The sequence below is a fragment of the Amblyomma americanum genome, chromosome 6 (genome assembly GCF_052857255.1).
Source record: "Amblyomma americanum isolate KBUSLIRL-KWMA chromosome 6, ASM5285725v1, whole genome shotgun sequence".
NCBI lineage: Eukaryota > Metazoa > Arthropoda > Arachnida > Ixodida > Ixodidae > Amblyomma > Amblyomma americanum.
The window spans coordinates 76,422,550-76,429,232 of NC_135502.1; positions in this window are offsets into that span (position 1 = coordinate 76,422,550).

The following is a 6,683-nucleotide window of genomic DNA, read 5'->3' on the forward strand; positions in this document are numbered from 1 at the left end:
GTCCTTTGGCATTTTGGGAATTAAGCCAATTTCGAAATTTTGGGAGTCTTCAGATTTTCAAATTTGGCCGTTGCCCTTATTTGTCCACCGGTGGCCATGTGGTGTTGATGACGTCAGAGCCCTCGCGACCAATCGGGGAAGTTTCGTGACAGAGAAGCCGCCAATTTTTTTGTGAGATGATAATCTAAATGCTATCACATTAAAACAAATAGCAACAACGGTAGCAGCGACATGCCACTTTGGCTGAGTTCTGCGACACACCCAGGAAGGGTAAACACAGGTGAATTTCTTCAAACCATAGCTCTTACCGAGGTTGCCAGTAATGAGCACTGTTTTCAATATAACCGAGGAAAAAAAATGTTCTTTTTGAAGGGTCACTGCAGAGCTATGCTAGACAGACAGATTGCCCCTCGTGAACAATACAAACGTTTTTTTTTTTTTTTCAGGGCGAGTACGTGATTGTCTTGGTGAGGAAATTTCAAATGAAGTGTCTGATTCCCTCTTTCCTTCACATCGCCACCAAATGCAAAGTCATTATGTCATTCTTTCGAAACAAACTCCGGCGGTGGTCCGGAGCTCCCGACAAATCGTAGGAAACGAATGAAAACGAAATAAGGCCTGACGGCCTCTCGGATCAGTCTTTCTTTACAGTGTTTATCAACGGATGGCGCCACCATATTGTTTACAGGTTTACCAGCCGTTCTCTCGCCCGCTCTCGCCTGCCTGCTCTTGCTATCCTTTCAGCTTTCAAGAAGAGATGACTGCTCCGGCGGGGCACGTACTTTTGCAGGTCGTAAACGAGCAAAAACGTGACACATTGGCCATGTAGCGTCTACGTCATGTCTACGTGTACGCTGTTTTTTTTTCGTTGTTCTTTTCCCCACGGGGCTCCGCTGTCAAAGGTCTCTCTCGAGTTCGACGCGCGGGAAGTGTGAAATGCGAGGCTGGGGGCCTGGCCTGGCGCCTCGGTGTATTATCCAAGACGGGTGTTGCAGAGTGAGCGCGTTGTTTCGAACGTCTTCTCAACGGCTGCTTCGAGCTGCCCTCGGCGCTGGCTTGTGGGCTGTCTAGCGTTGTTGTTGTTGTTGTTGTTGTTGTTGATGATGATGATGATGATGATGATGTTGTTGTTGTTGTTGTTGTTGTTGTTGTTGTTGTTGTTGTTGTTGTTGTTGTTGTTGTTGTTGTTGTTGTTGTTGTTGTTGTTGTTGTTGTTGTTGTTGTTGTTGTTGTTGCTGCTGGCCTCTAGTGGAATGGCACATGCCCACAGTGGGTGATTGGCCAGGGTGCATCGCTGCTAGCAAAGCCCAATGAAGCAATTGACGATTTCTTCTTTCTTTATTTCCCTCCTTCCATTGCAAATGGATTGATGCTCGGGGGTAGAGTCGGGCTTGTAAAACGAAGCGACGCCAGCAGAAGCGCTGCCTTTGTTTGAATCTTGAAATGAAATATTCAAATAATTTATTTGCTTTCTTAGTTTCTAAGCATTTTATTTATGCTTAAAGACTTCGATGTGTTTGTAATCGGAACGTACCATACCATCTCCCTGTGACATCCCTTCCGGGCACTCAGCTAACAGAATAGAATAAATAATTAGAAAAGGCTACAGGAACCCTGCCTGGCCATGCTGGGTTAGCGGTTTCCCGTTGTCATTGTCGTGTCGCATAACCGTTGTAAGGCACAAAAGCGCCCGAAAGAACCCCTGTTCCAATGCACTCTCAGTGACGCCAGGGAAGAGCGGACCGCAGAAAAAGTTGCTGGGCACTTCCTGACGAAGATATCCTACAGTCCGCATTCGGCCTTCTCGCTGGTATGTGAACCCGTCACGACTGCAGTTTGTTCATTTATTTCCTTGACATGAAAAGTAAAGGCAAAGAAGCATCATGTCCACCCAAATTTTAACCAATTCTCCCCTCTCCTGTTTCTCGGCCCCACAACGAATGCCCTATCATTGCGCGCTGTGGAAAAGCAGACTTTCACAGCTCCTTCCGCCGCCTCACACCTATTCACACCCCACCATGCGCGGCAGCCAACCGGAGGAAATAGGAAATAAGTAAATTAAAAACAAATGGCGCGCACCCGGAGAACCGACAAGGAAGCGCTGACAGCGCAACCATGACGCAATCGCTACGTGACCTGTGTATCCTGTGTTTGCTCGTTTACGAGCTGCAAAAATACCCTCCCGCCTCAGAATTCCCAAAGATGAATGAGCTTGCTCTTATTTTGTGCTTCAGAAGCAGCCGCGCGAGTGAGCTTCACGCTACAAGAGTGGGCGCTTTGAGACGCTAAGTGTCGCCTTTACATTCCCGTATCAACAGCGCGCTGCTCTCTTCCCTTCGAAATAGTGCAGCGCGTGAAAGCCATTCAACACTCGAGGCCGTCGAAGAATTCAATTTACGCTTAGGAGGCCGTGCTTGATGGGGGGCGCAGTTACCAGAATCGGTAAGGGGCGTCAATGCGTGTCTTTGTTCACGTCCAGCTCTCTTGGGCGCCAGTTTAATTGTGGGGCCGCTGTGGAATATTATAAGATGCGGTCATCAACATACTGAAAGCAACGGTGTAAAATTTTGATGCTTAGCAAAATCTTGCTTTTCAAATGTGTCCTGCGCTCGCAACGAGTAGTTAAGATCGCCATGGAAAACCAGTGCGGTGAAATTGTCGCAACAAATAACTGCCGTTATCGTGTAATCTCGCGATATGCGAAAAAAAGTGCGTTCATAAAAACTTTTTCGTTTAAAAAATGCGCAAGTCCAGAATATCTCGGTGTGTTACGTAATTTTATGGGTTATCCAAGCGCTGTTTTCAGTAAAAATTATTTCGGAACACTGATCACTTAATTTAGCCAGACATGGTATTTTCCAAAGCGGAGAAGAATTCAATCGAAGCGCCGCTACGCATTTTCCAAAATTTAGGCAGCCGTGGCTTGGGTATCCCCAGCACTGAAAAGCGGCCGCCGAAGCTTGACGGATCACCTATAGTGCGTGCCGCACATGCAGCAGGCAGTACGCAGCAGTGCAACGAGGGGTGTTGGATGTACGTCAGTCGATATTAAGGACGAAATACTCTTAGCTCCCATTATCGGAAGATTCAGGCGGACACTGTCCGACGAACCCGAGGCGGAACGTCTTAAAATTCCTTTACTAATTATCCCTTCCCACATCACTCAGGAGCCGCACATTAGGACGACGCACGCGCCGACGGAAGAGCCAGAGGGTGTTTGCACCGTCGAGGATGTGTTTGTGTGCGCCCTAGCTCGGGTATTGTGACAGAGCAAAATGCCATGCTTGTAAAACGAACAGCTGCGCATGTATCCTGCGCAGACCGCTTATCACACGCGTCCTTAAATACAGCTGCGTCGCTGAATAAAGCGTGTTTTCTTCTCTGCTGCTCGTCTCGTTTACACGGGGTCAGAAGTGGCGCCGGCAGTTCGTTTCTGCCGTGCAACAAGCTGCAGCATGTGGACCAAGTCGTCACGTTAATGACGGGCGAGTGTCTTTGAGGCCCCAATTCGAGACAGCTGGTCTTCCAGAACACAGCCACAATGATGAGTTCGACCCTGCTACCTCCGCCAAGGCCTCTCGACACTACAGGTGACGTTTCCTACGACTGGACTATCTGGAAATGTGAGTAGAACTTTTTGCAATCGCGACGAAGCTGAAGGAACAACCCCAAGATGTTCAGGCCGCTACTTTTTTTAATGGATATCGGCGAAGAGGAAAGGCGTACATTCTCGACATTTGAGTTTGAAAAAGAGGAGCAGAAAAATGATTTGAAGTATTTGATCCTGAAGCTTGAAGATTATTACAAACCGGCCACAGACCTCACGTTCAGCGAGTTCCGGTTTGGTTCCAGGAACCAGCCGGATGGCGAGTCATTCAACGATTGGCTCAGGACTCTCGCGAGGCCATGCGAACTTCGAGAACTTGAGGGCAGTCTTCTACGCAGCCGAATAATCATTGGTATAGGAGACAGAGAACTGCAACAAAGACTCATTTCGCAAAATCCATCCTATGGTAAAACAGTAGAAATCTGTCGTGCTAAGGAACAGGGCAAAGAGCAGTTCGCGCATATCCAAGCAGCAGCTGTCCCGTCTTTTGCGTCAGAGGGAAGCATAGACGCGCTAAAGCAAAGACGACCGCATGCTCAAGATGTGGCTTACAACAGCACAAAACCGAAAGGTGTCCCGCATTAGGGAGGTATTTCAACAAATGTAACGGCCGAAATCATTTTGCGAGTGTGGCGTACGTCCCGCTCGAAAGCGCCGCCAAAAGGACGGCGCGCACGGCAAGTAGAAGTCGCCGACAACGAAGAATATTTTCTTCAAACGTTGGAAGCTCATGCAGTCGCCAGCGACGAGCACTGGTCAGCAACGGTAAATGCCGCCGGTGTCGCAGTGAAATGTAAGATAGGCACCGGAACCAACTGTTGTGTTATGCCAGAAACGGTTTTTCGAAAGGTATCAGCAGCGCCAACGCGAAATTGCTCGGCTACGTTACGTACGTTTTTGGCCACACCAAAAAGGCTATCGCGAAGATAATCCTTCTCGTCTTTAACAAGACGCAAAGTACTGAAGCTACGTTCTTCGTTGTTCTTCAAGATGGGCCAGTTACGTTGATCGGAGATGCCGCTGAGCGATTGGGCCTGATACAGCGCATGAATGCGGTCGACGCAGAAGAATCCCAGGATTTCATAAAATAATTTGAACCACGAGCCACCGTAAAACCAGTGAGAAGAATTGCTGTTGCCCTGCAAGAGCCCGTGAAAGCAAAACTAGATGAGATGGAACATGACGGCGTCATTGCAAAAGTGGCAGAGCTGCGCTCTTGTTCCAGTTATATGGTTGTAGTGCAGAAAAATGGAAAGGTGAGCATATGCTTGGACCCTTCAGATCTAAACAAGGCGATTCTAAGAGAACACTACCATATGCCTACTTTGGAAGACTTACTACCGCGGCTGCAAGGACCCAAATATTTTTCCACCCTCGATGCGGCGTCAGGGTTTTGGCAAATCACCCTTGATGAAGAAAGTTCTCGTGTTTGCACCATGAGCACTCCCTTCGGAAGGTACAGTTTTCTGCGGATGCCCTTCGGCATCACATCGGCACTAGAGGTTCTTCAACGCGCAATGCACGAGGTGGTTGGAGGGTTGGTAGGCGTAGCTGTCGGATGGATGACATATTGGTCTGGGGGAACTCAAGGAAGGAACGCGACAGATACCTTGCCGCTTTGCTTAAACGCTGCAGACAGCACAACCTAAAGCTTAATAAAAAAAAAGTGCCAACTTTTGCAGTCCAGAGTGCGCTACAGGGGCCACATCCTCACCGCAGAGGGACTTTCCTTGAACCCTGACGGAGTGCAAGACATCATGCATGGTGCCAGCACCAGGGAACCGCAAGGAGCTGCAAGTATTTCTTGGTATGATAAACTTCGTATCGCGGTTCATCTTGAATCGGTCCGTTACATCCGCACCTCTTCGAGAGCTACTGAAAAAAGACGTCGCATGGACGTGGACAGGAGTAAGGAAAGCTGCTTCTAAAAGTTGCGAGATAGCCTTGTCACAGCGCCAGTCCTGGCATACCTTGACCAATAAAAGCCTCTAAAGTCTGTGGACGCGAGCCAGTACGGTGTCGGTGCCGTGATTTTACAAGACGACCATCCCATAGCCTATTTGTCCGGCTCCTTAACTGACTCGCAGCAGCGGTATGCGCACAAATTGAAAAAAGAGGAACTAGCCATTGTTCATGGCTGAATGAAGTTCAAGGACTACATACTCGGGCAACCTATAATCACAGTAGAATCCGACCACAGGCCACTTGAATCAATTTTCAAGAAGCCGCTTTGCGACTACCTTCTCCGTCTTCAACGAATGAGGCTGGTACTTCAAAAATTCCCAATCAGGGTAATCTATAAACTGGAAAAAGAACTCGGTTTGGCCGATGCCCTGTCGCGCTTTCCGTGTAAAAACAGAGCTGGTGGACGAAACGGAGCAATTTCACGTCAACGTTGTTTCTACGTTACCCATTTCAGATCATTAGCTCCTGAACATTAAGCATGGAACCAATAACGACGCCCTCATGACCGAGCTCTCCCGTTATGCAAGCACCGAGTGGCCACAAAGCAAGCAAGAACTGCCGGATGCCTTAAAGGCCTACTGGAGGTATGCCGCGACGAGCTGCACGTCCAGGATGGGCTGCTTCTAAGAAGCAACAAGCTTGCCATTCCTCCAGCCATGCTCAGAGAAGTTCTTGGCCTGCTTCACGATGCACATTGTGGCGAGGATAAAATGAAGGTGAGAGCCAGAGAGGTAATGTACTGGCCAATCATGAACGCAGACATTGCTGTTGTAGCGAAGTCATGCACCATTTGCTACAAGTACAAAAAGAGAAATGCAAAATTGCCCATGCTTAGCCACGAGTTTCCAAATTTCACATTGCAAATTGTCTGTGTCGACCTTTTCTACCACGAAGTAAATGAATACCTCACACTAGTAGGCGCTCATTCTTTTTTTTTTCGAGATACGCAAGCTTAATCGAACCACGTACCGCTGCTGCTGTAATCAATGCAAGTGCGGAAATGTGCGCGACGCATGGTATCCCAGCCAAGTTGTGTTGTGATAACAGCCCTCCCTTGAGCAGTGCAAGCTTCCAATGTTTTACGAGTCAGTTCAACATCAGCCACATCACG